The sequence below is a fragment of the Microtus oregoni genome, unplaced genomic scaffold (genome assembly GCF_018167655.1).
Source record: "Microtus oregoni isolate MIOR12 unplaced genomic scaffold, Mior012 000005F_ref0000423, whole genome shotgun sequence".
NCBI classification, from domain to species: Eukaryota; Metazoa; Chordata; class Mammalia; order Rodentia; family Cricetidae; genus Microtus; species Microtus oregoni.
In genome coordinates, this window is record NW_024543064.1 from 15,191,908 (window position 1) to 15,207,723 (window position 15,816).

Consider the following 15,816-nt stretch of genomic DNA (forward strand, 5'->3'; position numbering starts at 1 on the left):
CTCCAGATATTCCAGTAAGCTGGACAAGTGGAGAGACCGAGTTTGCCAACTTGATTAAAATAAAGGCTCTTTGCTTTTACATATGGGACTCAGTCTCCTTGTTGGCTTTTGCAGGGATTTGGGCATAACATCTGCTGCATACAAGAAACACAACTCAACTACAAAGACAGATATTATCTCAGAATAAAGGACTGGGAAAAGGTTTTACATTCAAATGGATCTAAGAAACAAGCTGGTGTAGCTATCCTAATATCTAACAAAACAGATTTCAAACTAAAATTAGTCAAAAGAGATGAAGAAGGTCATTTCATATTCATCACAGGAAAAATCCATTAAGATGAAGTCTCAATATTGAACATCTATGCCCCAAATACAACAGCACCCTCATTTGTAAAAGAAACATTACTAAAGCTTAAAAAACACATCAAGCCCTACACTAAAAAGTGGGAGACTTCAACACCCCACTCTCACCATTGGACAGGTCTACCAGATAGAAACATAACAGAAAAATAAAGGAACTAACAGATGCTATGACTCAAATGGATGTTACAGACATCTATAGAACATTTCATCCAAACACAAAAGAATATACCTCTTCTCAGCACCTCATGGATCCTACTCGAAAACTGACCACATACTCAGTAACAAAGCAAATCTCAACAGATTACAAAATACTCGAATAGCCATGTCTTATCGTATCATTATGGCGTAAAGTTAGAATTCAACAATACTAATTATTGCAGAAAGCACAAAAACACATGGAAACTGAGCAAGGCTCAACTGAATCACCACTGAGTCAAGGAAGAAATAAAGAAATTAAAGACTTCCTAAAATTCAATTAAAATTATTGTACAACATTCCCAAACTTATGGGACACAATGAAAGTTGTGCTAAGATTAAAGTTCATAGCACTAAATGCCTACGTGAACAAGCTGGAAAAATCCCACACTAGTGAAATAACAAAACACCTGAAAGATCTATTACAAAAAGAAGCAAACTCATCCAGTAGTACTAGACAACAGGAAATAAATTGAGAGCTGAAGTCAACAAAATAGAAAAAAAACAAAAACAATACAAAAAAAAAATCAATGAGACAAAGAGTTGATTCTTCAAGGAAAAAAAAAAAATCAACAAAATAGACAAACATTTTTCTAAACTAACCAAAAGGCAGAGAGAGAATATTCAAATTAAGAAAACCCAGAAATGAAAAGGGGAACGTAACAACAGACAAGGAGAAAATTTAGAGAATCATCAGGTCATATTTTGAAAACCTGTAATCCACAAAATTGGAAAAATTAAAGGAAATGGACAATTTCTGGATAAATATCACTTACCAAAATTAAATCAAGACCAGATAAGCAAATGAAATAGACCTATAACTGCTGAAGAAATAGAAACAATCATCAAAAGTCTCCCAACCAAAACCGCCCAGGACCAGATGGTTTCATCATAGAATTCTACATGATTTTCCAAGAAAAACCAATACCAATGCTCCTCAAATTGTTCCACACAATAGACACACAATAGACTCAAATTATTCTTTTGAGGCAACAGTTACCCTGATACCCAAACCACATAAAGATATTACTAAGAAAGAGAATTACAGGGCTGGTGAGATGGCTCAGTGGTTAAGAGCACTGCCTGCTCTTCCAGAGGTCCTGAGTTCAATTCCCAGCAACCACATGGTGGCTCCCAACCATCTATAATGAGGTCTGGTGCCCTCTTCTGGTCTGCTGGCACCAGAATACTGTATACATAATAAATAAATAAATCCTAAAAAAAAAAAAAGAAAAGAAAGAAAGAAAGAAAGAGAATTACAGACCAATCTCCATCATGAACATTGATGCCACGACACTCTATAAAATATTGGCAAACCAAACACATCAGAAAAATTATCTACCGTGACCAAGTAGGCTTCAACCCAGAGATGTAGGGATGGATGGTTCAATATTCAAAAATCCGTCAATGCAATCACCATATAAACAAACTGAAAGAAAAAAAACCCACATGATCATCTCATCTCATTAGATGCTGAAAAGCCTTCAACAGGTCTTGGAAAGAGCAGGGATGCAAGGAACATACCTAAACAAAATAAAGGCAATATACAGCAAGTCAACAGCCAACATCAAACTAAATGGAGAGAAACTCAAAGCGATCTCACTGAAATCAGGAACAAGACAAGGTTGTCCACTCTCTAAATATCTATTCAATATAGTACTTGAAGAGATCAGGGGATCTACTTGAAGAGATCAGGGGATACAAATCAGAAAAGAAGTCAAACTTTCATTATTTGCTAACAATATGCTAATTTACATGAGTGACCCCAAAAATTCTACCAGGGAACTCCTACAAATGACGGAAAGAGAAAAACAACTACACAGGCATCCTCTGGCCTCCACATGTGCGCCCCCACACACCTCAAAAAATAAAAGCTTATATATACCTGCAGAAGCTGATTATGTGCTTAACTATGGATTAATTCCAAATCCACAGGAGCAGACTGAGAACACAGAGAACAGAGGGCCACCATCCACCACTTCCCTTCACATAGGCTCTATGCTGCCTTAACACAGGGCTGCTTGAGTGCTTCTAGGAAAACTTCAGATTCACTCTTTCTGTTTCAAAACAGTACTAAGGTCACTAACTTCTACCTCTGAGGGATTTTCTGGATTTTTAATGCGCTGTATTATACACACAGTTTTCTGAAGGTTTTTGTGATCTTTTTAAATAAAAGTATAGGGGCAGTGGGAAAGGTGCTGCCACACAAGCATGACTGCCTGAGGTCTTCTTTCCGTGAACTGAAGTTTCCTCTGACCTCTCAGAACCACACATAAGCACACACCTTGCATGCATACACACAAAAGTAAAAATACATAATTATCCACAGCAATCCCAGCGAGGGTCTTAGCAACAATGCCTTGAGTATAAAGTGCCGTGACCTGACATCAAAGAGGAGATAAGGCACTAGAAATCTGCTATGGAAATCCAGCAATGCCAGCTTTAATCCTAGCACTCAAGAGGCAGAGGTAGCGTCTCTCTGCGCAGCCCTGGCTGCTCTGGAACCCACTATGTTCAAGACCAAGCTGGCCTTGAACTCACAGAGACCCTCGCCTGCCTCTGACTCTCAAGCATTGGGACCTGGACCAGTTCACTATTTTTTAAATGACATGCTGGAGAAATTACTTAGTTGGTAAAGTGCTAACAGAGCCTCCCTTTCAGATATACAACTTTTGTTTTAAGTAAGGGCAGGCTACACTATGTAGCCCAAGTGGGCCTCAAACTCAGGACAACTGCTTCAAATGGTAGGATGATAATAATGTACCAGCAAACATGGCTGTCTACAGCTGCCTTTATGCCACAGTGAACTGAGAACTTTTTTATAATGTGGATGTGCTAGAGGGTTCCCTAGCCCATAGAGAATACAGATGTGTGATCAATCCCCTTTTAGCTCTCTAACTCAAAGAAAAAATTTCCCAACAAGTTTACAAAATGCTCCAGTGGAGAGGTTATTCATTCTGGAAGAAACTGCCTTTCAGCACCAGGGGAACTGTACAACTGTAGAGGGCTATCTGCCACAAATACTACTCTACTTAATGGTGGCTTGTGGAAAGTTCTGAATTAATGTTTTAGGCAACCATCCATTCATTAAGACACAGTACTTAATTAGTCCACATTAAAGTCATGCAATCACCCTGACTGTTACCTTGTAAGCCGATAGCTAATGGCCACTGTCCTCAATACACGGAAACAGCTTTAGTCATTCACCAGCACCTATCTCTACGGCTCTACTTGTCACCCTCAGCAATCCAAGTCAAAATATCGATTATCTACAGAATCCTAGAATGTGGTCATTCTGAAAGCAAACTGGTTTTTCACCACCCTCTATAAACTGAAATACCAGTAACATAGTACAAAAAAAAAAGAAAACATGCATATAAACAAACAAAAACCTCTAATCTCTCATGTTACATTTTTTAAAATACTTTAAATCAAATAGGTGGGAATAGTATTTCGCTATATCTAAACACTGCCCATGTTTTCATAAATGCTTATTTGCTGACTGTGTTCTGGAAACATTCAGCTCAGAAAAAGATAACTCATTCTCTAGGTCACGCCCACAGTTTCCTGATTTTCCAGCTCAGGAACTCAAGGGAGTCTTCACAGGAAAGGGTAGCATGACTGAAGGAACCCTTCCTCCTCAGAAAAAGATCTCCACGGGCAGACTCAGCATTTTATAGCTAACCTTCTATGGTCAAAAAAAAAATAAACTTCTACTCAAAGTTTATCAGTACCCACTCACTCTTAATAAAAGATCTTCTCTTTTATATAAATAAAGCAAGCATTCACATCAATAAACAGTCAAAGGAAGTAACTGCGAAATTTCATTTACAGCTATTTTTCTCTGGTCAGACTCAGGACGTACTACAGGTCAAGTCAGGCACTATAAATCCTACGGAAGGATCTGTTTCACTGCCTTCAAATGCTTGGGAACAATTGAATTTAGTTTGAAACCCATGAAGACTTAACTGCACATAAGGGAAGCACCTGTAACCAATCAACAGTTAAAGCCTCAGGACATAATCCGGCTCAACCACCAAAAGCTAGAGAGGACACAGCCACAGAAGGAACACCTCTTGCAGCACTACATAAATATGCCTTCAATCAGATGAAGAAACAGCCCCGTCTCTCTCTCTCTCTCTCTCTCTCCTCTCTCTTTCTCTCTCTCTCTCTGTGTTTGTGTAGGACGGGGGCTGTGTGCTCCTTAGGAAACTCACTTCTGGCAGTGAGGAGCAAAAGGGCACTTCCCACACTTGTCTTCTCAAGGCTAGGCACTCATCATAGTACCCAGGCTGAGACCCAAGCACTGAAAAGTGCATCCGTGAGCAATGGGACTCACAGTATCAGTTGATTCCAGTAGGAAGATAAGACTAAGAACTCCTGAGATGAGTCTCATTTTTGAGCACTGACATCACAGAGAGCTCCATGAACAACCATTTTCATATTCTTTATAATTAGTTCAAGGTGACACGCCATGGTTTTCCCTGGGCCTTGATAGACTCATCTAAAAGTATGGAACTCAGAATACATTTATGTCTGGGGTGCTTCATAGTCTCGCAATAGTAATGATATTGTTCGCCCTACAAAGCCATGAAACATCAGGTGCCGGCAGAAAGATCCTAATGGTTCACTGAGTCCCCAGGCACCTACAGACATTACAACATCTACTCGGCTGGGCCTGGGCTAGACCCAACACCACCTGAACCTGCTCTGAAATCTGTGCTGCTTTCTCCCACCAGCCACACCTTTATTTAGTCTCTAGATTCTTCCTTGCATTATCTGCAGTAATGGCTCTGATTCCATGCATCTGTCAGAGCATATGCAATCTTGTGTGGGTCCTATAACCCCTCTTCTTTTTGAGTACTGAACAGATAAATGTTTCTGCTTTTGTGTTTTGAGACAGGTTTCTCTGTGTAACCCTGGCTGTCCTGGAACTTGCTCTACAGACCAGACTGGCCTAGAACTCAGAGATCTACACACCTCTGCCTTCCTGAGATTTAAGGCATGCACCACTACTGCCAGGCCTGTGCAAATAAATTTTTATAAAGTTCAATTGTTTAGCAAAGATTCTCAAGTTGACTGCTTAAAAAACTGGAATGTATTGTTTCATTTTGTGTGTGTAGAGTGTGCGCCCCCACATGTGGGTGCACAGGTGCGCAGTCATGTGTGGCAGACAGACACGACATCAGGTTATCATAATCAATTGTACTCCATCTTATTTCTTGAGACGGGGTCTCTCATTAAACCCAGATTTCATCACCTGGCTAGCTGGTCAGTAAGTCCCTCCCTGGTCCTGTCTCTCAGAGCTTGAAAATATAGACACATGCCATCACGCCTAGCTTTTTTTGTAGGGGCTTGCCCTCCTCCTTGGAAAGCAAGTGATTATCTACAGGGCCATCTCCCAACCCTAAAACATATAATGAAACATATTATTACACATGTGTGAGCGTTTCCCCCACACACACCGCATACACACAGGGAAAAGGAGGGTTTCAGATTACCAGCATCTAGAGCTAGAGGTGAAGTGGCACGCCTGATGTAGGTCCTAAGACATGAACTTTCATCTCCAGGACAAGCAGCAAGTGCCCTTAACTGCTGAGCCATGTCTTCAGATAAGAAATGGTATCAAAGGACATATCGTGAATGATAGTTGTGTTTCCAGAGTGAGCTATAAAAGCCTCGCATGCCTAAAAATGATGTACAATAGTGAATTATGAGAATACAAGGAAGACAGGAAGCTGGGAACTGTAGGTAAACAATGTGGCTCAGTGGTGGAGCACTTACCTCAGATGGGTGATGCCCTAGGTTCAATTCTCAGTAACAGAAAAAATAAATAGAAGCTGGGAACTGGGGGTGCTGACTTTGTTGTCTGCCAAAGATGGTATCTGAAGACATGAATCAAAACATTCCACCTATCAAATCAATCTGTCTCATTCTAAAAAATGAAAATAACCACACCTGTGTCACAAGGTGCCCTGAAACCTTAAGTGTTGACCATCTAGCTATCATCCTGGCAATAGCAACCTGGAATTCAGAGTACCTGTGCTCTGTTGTGAACAAGTTCTGTTGTGATCTAGGAAGAACAGCTTTCAGTATTTTAAATTCAATTACTTTAATGTTTGTAGAGTCAGATATGCCTAACACCCATCTCTAATCTAAGGAAGATCTGGTGTGTTTTAGAATTTGGCCTTCTGACGCCTGAAGACTGAGTGCTCCTTCGGGAGCTTTTATTGCACTATCCTTTTCAAAGATCCCAGAGAGGGCCACTCTTCAAGAAGTCTTTATTCCTTACAGTTTTTAAGAGTTAGGACAAGCTTAACAGAAGACAAAAATCTCTTGTGTATGTACCTACCATTTTTTTGGGGGGAGGGGGGGAGATAGGGTTTTGAGACAGGGTTTCTTGGTCCTGAATGTCCTGGAACTCTATAGATAAACAGGCTGATCTTGAACTCACAGAAGAGATCTGTGTGCCTCTGCATCCTGAGTGCTGGGATTAAAGGCATGTACCATCACCCTCTACCCATCTTTTTGATAGTTTTCATTTTTATAGAGATAATACTCTTTCTAGTATTTCGGTATTTGTCTACAAACAGTTTCTGCCTTTACTGATGCTCAAGCTGCTTTAACCATGCTCAAAGCAGAAGAAGCAAGAATGAAACCTGCAGGTCAGCCCTCTACACATCTGATCATCCCAGGCTAGCCTCCAGTGCCTAAGCTACTTCCTCCCTTCTAAAGGTTGCCAAATGGTTATGTAAATGAGCCAGCTGGCTTCTGAGTCATCACTCTTATTCCCAACTTCTCCATTCCCAGTGTGAACCTTGAATAGCTCTATGAGCCCTTAACAGCAGTCAGAATTTCAGTCACCTCCTAAACATGGAAACTGGACAGCTGACCTCCCTCACTCCAGGGGAGAGGCGAGTGACAGCTGTTGTTCAAATATTGGTTTCTATTACCTGTCTACTTGGTAACCCAAAATATTTCTCTCTAAACCTGCTCTAGTTTCCTAAAAGAAAATCTTCATGTGTGTACAATGCTAAAAGCTTTGCAACTTGCAGAAACAGGCACGGTGGCACACAGTTATAATACCAGCAAGGATGAGGCAGGAGGATAAAGAATGCAACCAGTGTGGGTTATACTGCAAAACTCTTCAAACAAGCAAGCAAACAAAAACAAAGTCTACTGTCAAATGCCTCTTTAGCAATCCCATTCCCTGGGCAGGCTCGAGAACAGTCAGGCGGTGATGCTCTTAATACAGGAAACTACAGCCTGAACGCCATGTCCTCTTAGTCCTCTGAAGCTAAGAACAACATCAGGAAAAATTATAAAAAGTACAAAGTGGGTATATGACACTAAGAAATAACTTGGATTATAACCAGTGGCAATAACAGAACTGATAGAAACTTTCAGAACTTATCAATGAAGGGCATCTCATGATGCTGGGCACTGAGGAGGCCTATCACCTTGGTCCAGAACTTCATTCCTAATCACTCTAAACACCTAGGTTTTTGCACTACCACCATTTCTATTTCACTTCTGCAGCTGTGTGGATAGCAGCTGTTTATCGCAGTGTTCATTTCTAGATTACATCAGCCTCATGTTAATCATTTGGCCAATACAATAAACTGATGTTTTGAATACCCTCTCTTTGAAATACCTTGCTGGATGGTGGTGGTATGTGCCTTTAAAAAAAATCTATTGAGCTGGGCGGTGGTGGCTCAGGCCTTTAATCCCAGCATTCAGGAGGCAGAGGCAGGTGGATCTCTGTGAGTTTGAGACCAGCCTTATCTACAAGAGCTAGTTCCAGGTCAGGCTTCAAAGCTACAGAGAAACCCTGTCTCGAAAAAGAAAAACAAACAACAAAAAAAAAATCTCTTGAGTAGATGGAAAAGGAGAAGTGAAATTCAACAGCTCAAGAGCTATTATGTGGGAGAAGTAAATGTGACCCATCACCTGGTAGACGGTTTAGGAATGATCTTTGCACTCGCAAGGCAGAGCAAGGCCTAGACTAAGTTACAAGAGAACCTGTCTCAAAAGAAAGGGAAAAGGAGTTTTTATATACTGTTCTTTGCAGTTCATGAACTTTCAAATAACCTTCCTGTTTGCTCCCTTTAGAGCCAACAGTCCTTTACTGAACTGTTCTGCTCCACTCCCTACACCCCTGACAGCTACCCCAGCAAACTTAGCTCCTCTCTCTGAGTGTGATGCTCATTCCCTCTGATGATCTTCCCTCTGGGGTCCTGCTGGTCCACCCCAGAGCTGCCTGCTCAATCACATGCATGCAGAGGGTATTTCTGCAAGAAATGTTACCAGCACTTGGAGTGATCAAACTGTCTTGACTTCCTAGTCTCTATAAAAGCAATCTGTTCCAGGACTGCGGCTCTAACTCAGTGGCAGAGCACCTGTATCACACACTGATCCCCAGTAGGGCACTAAAGATAAACAGAACACTACCCTACTTTACTCTCCTTTCCAAGATTCACTTTCATGTGCTGATTTCTGAGTGGAAACAGCAACACATTGAACTATCAAAAACAATGAATGAATGAATGAATGAATGAACCATCTGTATGTCTCATTAGTTCTAGAAAGTGGCAACACTTAGGCCAGCAGCTGATGTGGAAGTGTTATTAATAAAGAAACTGCCTAGGCCCATTTGATAGGCCAACCCTTACGTAGGCGGAGAAAACAGAACAGAATGCTGGGAGAAAGAAGCTGAGTTAAGGAGTCGCCATGATTCTCCCACTCCAGACAGATGCAGGTTAAGATCTTCCCTGGTCAGCCACCTCGTGGGCTACACAGATTATTAGAAATGGGTTAGATCAATATATAAGAGCTAGCCAATAAGAGGCTGGAACTAATGGGCCAAGCAGAGTTTAAATGAATACAGTTTCCGTGTAATTATTTCAGGGCATAAGCTAGCCATGCAGGCGGCCGGGTGCCAGGGACACAGCCCCGCCGCTCCTATTACTGCAAGCAGCAATCAGAGCTACAGGAAGTACAGATCTACATGAAATACAAGTGTCCACAGAAGGAAACCTGCATGGTAAAGCAAGGCTTTTTTGTTTATTTGTTTGTTTGAAGCAACTTACTCAAAATACCCAGGGATAGGAAAGGGGACGCAAGAAGAGTCCCCAGTTGTACTCAGAAAGTTATTATTTCCCCTGGCAGAATTTAGGTAAAAATGAGAAGCACCAATCACAAGCTGATCCCACATAAAAGGCAACAAGGATTGTCTATGAAATCACATGTTTGATTCTTATAATATCATTTCATGCCGGGCGGTGGTGGCGCACGCCTTTAATCCCAGCACTCGGGAGGCAGAGGCAGGCGGATCTCTGTGAGTTCGAGACCAGCCTGGTCTACAAGAGCTAGTTCCAGGACAGACTCCAAAACCACAGAGAAACCCTGTCTTGAAAAACCACAAAAATAATAATAATAAGCCGGGCGGTGGTGGCGCACGCCTTTAATCCCAGCACTCGGGAGGCAGAGGCAGGCGGATCTCTGTGAGTTCGAGGCCAGCCTGGTCTACAAGAGCTAGTTCCAGGACAGGAACCAAAAGCTACGGAGAAACCCTGTCTCGAAAAATCAAAAAAAAAAAAAAATAATAATAATAATAAATCATTTCATTTTCGAATTTTCTAGATTTCTAATATGGATTCTACCTGTGTAGGTAAGGTAGCTTTGCCAAGCAGAACCATACCCTCTGGGCTCACTGTGTGCCATCTGGGTAATAACCAGTCATTACTCTAACAACAGTACTTAAATATCAGGCAGGGAATTTTCTACGCCACTGGGCTATTTTTGCAACTATGAGAAATGCAATGCAAGGAAAAGTACAATGAAATCAGCATCCGAAGCTGCTCTGCAGGTCGGTTCACGGTGAGGTGGTGAGGTAGAAGACTGCTAAGGTGAGGCATCAGCAGGAACGCACGGCGAAGTCCTGCGTTATAACTACAATCGTACTGTCCTGTGAAGAAAGGAGCACACGGGCCAAGTCCTGCGTTACAACTACAATCATACTGTCCTGTGAAGAAAGGCTAAAGAAAACGGAGCAGTGGCAATTCCCTAGCTGTTCTGACACATTAAAGCTACCACAGTTACACATAATGTGAACATACCGCTAAAAAACCATTGGGTTGTTCCAGGGATTTAGAGTTTATTCATTATTTTTTTCCTTCTTTTTGCCTAGAATTCCTGATCCTCCTGTCTGATCCCCAAGTGCTGGAATTACAGTCATGAGCCACAATAGCAGGATACTATTTCCTTATGTTAATAACAACTATGAAGAAGAAAGATGACAGCACTTGTTCTAGTGGAAAATGACAGTATACTCTAATTCCAGGCAGGAGGGTTTTGAGTTCAAGGCTAGCCTAAGTTATATGGTAAATTCCAAGCAAGCTTGAGCTATACAAGACCCAGGCTCAAACAAGAAAACAGACAATAGTTTTTGAATTTTTTTTTCAAATGTTTTTAAGTATGATAAGATATTATCAAAAGAAAGCAAATAGCAGTTGGCACCAACAGGGCCTGCATGCTGTCAGTACTACACACAGCAAGACACCTTCAGCAGCCCCAAGGATGGCTTCCACACGCCACTTCCTCCAAAGAATGTACTTCAAGATAGAGGAAAGGAGGGATTGAGAGATGGGTCAGCAATTAAGAGCACTTGTTGCTCTTGCAAATGACCCAAGTTCTGTTCCCATCAGCCCATGTAGTGGTTCACAGTCATCATTAACTCTAGTTCCAGAGGTTCTGACTCTAGTCTCTTCTGGCCTCCTGGGTACCAGGCATATATGTGGTCAATACACAAATGCACACTTGTTCAGGCAAACAATGTATATACATATTTTTTTTTTCAAGACAGGGTTTCTCTGTGTAACAGCTCTGGCTGTCCTGGAACTCACTTTAGAGACCAAAATTCATCTGCCTCTACCTCCCAAGTGCTGGTATTAAAGGTGTGTGTCACCACCATTGTGTTTAAAAGTACTTTTTAAAAGATGGAAAGGAAATATAAAACTGTAAATTTTACTTTGTTCTTCTTTCTAAGGAAATCCAACAGCCATCTATTCCAGCAACAAGATATGACGAGGAAAAATAAAGCTTGAAACTTCCCTATTTAGTAAGGCTATTTGTCGAAGTCATGAAACTACAATTGTTTTCTAAATATATAAAAGTTACCAATAAGTAAAATGATTAGTCACGCTAATAATAAAAATAAAATAAAATGATTGTTTAAGTACCAAAAGCTTGTACTTCTTGCTAGGGAGAGACTGAAACAGAGGACTGCCACAAACAAGGCCTGCCTGAGCAACTTAGTGAGACCCTATCTCAGAACATTGAGTAAACAGACATAGTTCAGGGGACACACCTGCCACACCCATATGTGGGTGGGTGCGCGTGTGCACATGCTCTTCACTTACTGGATCCACTCATGAAATCAGGCACAATCTTAGCAGACAGACCCACAAAGGAACTCAATATAATAACTGGTGGTCCTTCTCCTAAGCTTCCTAGCTATTCATGTGTTCTAGTATCTAAAAAGCTGATGAAATGACAGAAAGGATGGCTATTGTGGCCTCACAACTGATACCCACTGAGAACACATCCTTTCTTAAATGCAAACTGTGCGATTCTAGTGGATTTCAGGACATTGAAGAACTTTGGACCAGCTGCTTTGGTCAAATCACACACTGAAAAGGTAAAAATCTCAGTTGTGGAGGGCTCTCTCTCTCCTTATTCACCAACTGTCAGCTGCTTGCTTTCAGATCAAAAGTTGCCTTGTTTCCTGTGATGGAAAAATGGATCTGGCTCTATAAATTATTTCAGCATCTCACCTGGAACACTATTGTCAACAGAGGGTGCTACGTAGGCACCCTTCAGAAGACATTGTCTTCCAGCCAGAACCACCTATCCTGGCTCCAAACTCTGGTTTCTCTGCTGGCCAGTTTCCAGATGGGCACAGCTTACTCTGAGCAGATGCCTGGTGCCGTACAGAGGGGCAGCAGTGCCCTGCAGCAAACAGCTAACTACCTGGCAGATTTGTAGGAAAGAACCTTCCTGAGAACGGCTCTCCCTCAACAGCACAAAGGGAGAACTACAGCCCTCTCCAAAGGGTAGATCTCCACCAGGGCCACTCAGTAAGCCATACCACTCCCTTTAAACAAGACCCAGAACCAGAAAGGGGACACTATGTACCTGTGCTGGTTAAAGCTCTGTCAACTTGACACAAAATAGAAAACATCAATTGAGAAGATGTTACTGTATAGAGACATTATGACCAAGGCAACTCCTAAAGAAAGCATTGTTTACAGCTTCAGAGGGTTAGTACATGACTATCATGGCAGGAACATGACAACACACATGGCAACTGGAGCGGTAGCTAAGAGCTACATCCTGACCCAAAGTGGGAGAGAGGGGAACTCAGAGATGGAGAGAGGAAGAGGAAAAGGAAGAGGAGAGAAGGAGGGAGGGAGTAAGGGATGGTGACAGATAAGACAGACAGACAAGGCCTGACATGGGCTTTTGAAACCTCAAAGTCCACCACTAGTGATATACTTTCTCCAACGAGGTCACACCTATATGAGCCTATGGGGGCCATTTTCCTGAAACAACCACAGCCTCCATCCATTTGGCTTGCAGGCAAGCCCACTGTGTACTTTTTAAATTGATGATTGATGTGGGAGAGCCCACCTCATTCTGGGTGGGGCCATCCCTGTGCTGCTGATCCTGTACACTATCAGCAAGAAAGCTGAACAAGGCACAGGGAGCAAGCCAGTAAGCATTGTTTCTCCACAGCCTCTCAAATATTTCCTGCCTCCAGGTTCCTGTTTAAGTTTCTACCCTGCCTCCCTTCAATGATGCACCGTAGGTTGTAAGCTGAAATCAATCCTTTACTCTCAAGTTGTTCTTGTCCAATGCGGTGCTTTGAAAAGAAATGGCCCCCAAAGGGAGTGTGGCACTATTAGGAGGTGTGGCCTTATTGGAGTACGTTGTGGTAGTGATGGAGGAAGTGTGTGCTGCTGTGGGGGCAGGCTTTGAGGTCTCATATAATCTCAAGCCAAGACCAGTGGGACAGTCTACGTCCTTTGACTTGAATATCAACATATAGCAACTTAGCCAGTACCATGTATGCCTATACACTGCCATGTCCCACAATGATAATAGACTGAACCTCTGAACTGTAAGCGAGCCACCACAGTTCAATGTTTTCCTTTGTAAGAGTTGCTATGATCATGGTGTCTCTTCACAGCAATAGAAAACAAACTAATAACATACTATATTTTAAAAATTGCACAAAGTTTAAGAGTTCCTTTTGCATTTTCTATGCAATGAATTGTAAGCAGAGACTGCTCATTTGTTTCCCGGCTGCCCAGAACCAAATAATCACGTAGAAACTATATTAATTACAACACTGCTTGGTCAACAGCTTAGGCATATTTTTACCTAGCTCTTTTATCTTAAATCAGCCAATTTTTATTAATATGTATATTGCCACAAGGCTGTGGCTTACCAGTAGGTTCTGGAGTCTGTCTCCTTCAACAGCTACATGGCATCTCTTTGAATCTGCCTACTCTCTATCTCTGTTCAGACTTCCTGCCTGGCTTTACTCTGCTAAGCCATTGGCCGAAACAGCTTTATTCATCAACCAATAAAAGTAACACATGTACAGGACATCTCACATCATTTCCCCTTTTCTGTCTAATTAAAAAAAGAAGGTATTAAGTTTAACATAGTAAAATTACATATAACAAAACAGGTGTTAACCAACAACTACACTTATAATATTTAGTCTATTTGTATTTGGAAAGTTTCATATCTAATTTATTTTTTATCATGACTAAGGAAAACTATAAATATTTATCTCCAACTTTTCAAAGACCCTAGAAGGAAACAGAACAGAAAGTGCAAAGCAGCTTTATTCATTAACTAATAAAAGAAAAGCAACACATATACAGGAGGACATCCCACATCAATGAGTACTGTATTTCAGTATGCGGCTAACTTCTAAAGTCATTTGGAAGTTTTAATTTTAATGAGGAAGAGGACAAAAGGAAATTCTGCAGCAAGCACAGCTTGCGCCACAGCTTCCACCACTGGTGACTCCTAACCCATTCACTTAACGTTGCTGTAAGGCCTGGACCATTTGTACTGCAGCAGCTCTTTGTTAGAGATCAATGCAAGAAAAAGAAACTTTCCCAACATTCTACAGGTCAAGCTTCTAGCAGGTTCCAAAGGAAGCACTGTGAGCAAGCTCAACGGTGCAGCACTAGAGACCTTTCTACCATAAGGAGTCACAGCTTCGACGTCAGCCCAAGAAACGGGTTCTTAGCCGGGCGGTGGTGGCGCACGCCTTTAATCCCAGCACTCGGGAGGCAGAGGCAGGCGGATCTCTGTGAGTTCGAGGCCAGCCTGGTCTACAAGAGCTAGTTCCAGGACAGGCTCCAAAACCACAGAGAAACCCTGTCTCGAAAAACCAAAAAAAAAAAAAAAAAAAAAAAAAAAAAAAAGAAACGGGTTCTTGTTTCCCCTTCACCCATCTGCCCTTCTTACATCCTCAGAGTACCTTCTTTTCATTCAACCCATCTCCACTACAATCCGTTATTCTTAATTCATTATACTCAATATTCCCTACTCAAGCTGCTGCAATTTTTCTCTTGATGAGATTCAGACTAATATACCTTAATAACAGGTTAGACAGTTCTGTCTAAGAGCTAAGTAAAAAGAGTTTAAATAAAGGTTTATTTATTTAATATATGAATGCTCTATTTTCATATACAATTTTATGCGAGAAAAGGGCATCAGATTCCACTAGAGATGATTGTGAGCCACCATGTGGGTGCTGGGAATTGAACTCAGAACCTCTGAAAGAACAGCCAGTGCTCTTAACCACTGAGCCATCTCTCCAGCCCTTAAATATTTAAAATTGAAGTTCTATTATATAAAAACAAGCATTTCACAAAATCCATGAAAAATTAATTCATATAGTCCTTAACAGAGCAACAAATGGATTATGATCTAGCAAATTATAATTCCTGTTGGAAACATAAACTCTGATTAATAACCCTAAACATCATAATCATCAGGTTTAGAATTGTTTTTATTAACTTTAGAAGCTTCCTAATCGTTAAGTTGTAAAACGCCTAAACTATGAAAACAAAAGTTTTAAATGGAGGCTGGAGAGATGGTTCAGCGGCTACAAGTGCTTGTCGTTCTTCCAGGGGACCAGGCTTCCTTTCCCAGAGGTTTCCTAAGTCTAGA

The 15,816-nt window shown here is 41.4% G+C and overlaps 1 protein-coding gene across 20 annotated transcripts in view; it reads right to left on the reverse strand.

Annotated features, from left to right (window-relative positions):
* The window catches only part of Eif4g3 (eukaryotic translation initiation factor 4 gamma 3), a 230,594-nt gene that overhangs the window by 149,904 nt on the left and 64,874 nt on the right, over window positions 1-15,816 (reverse strand). The gene's annotated exons all lie outside the window — the stretch shown is intronic.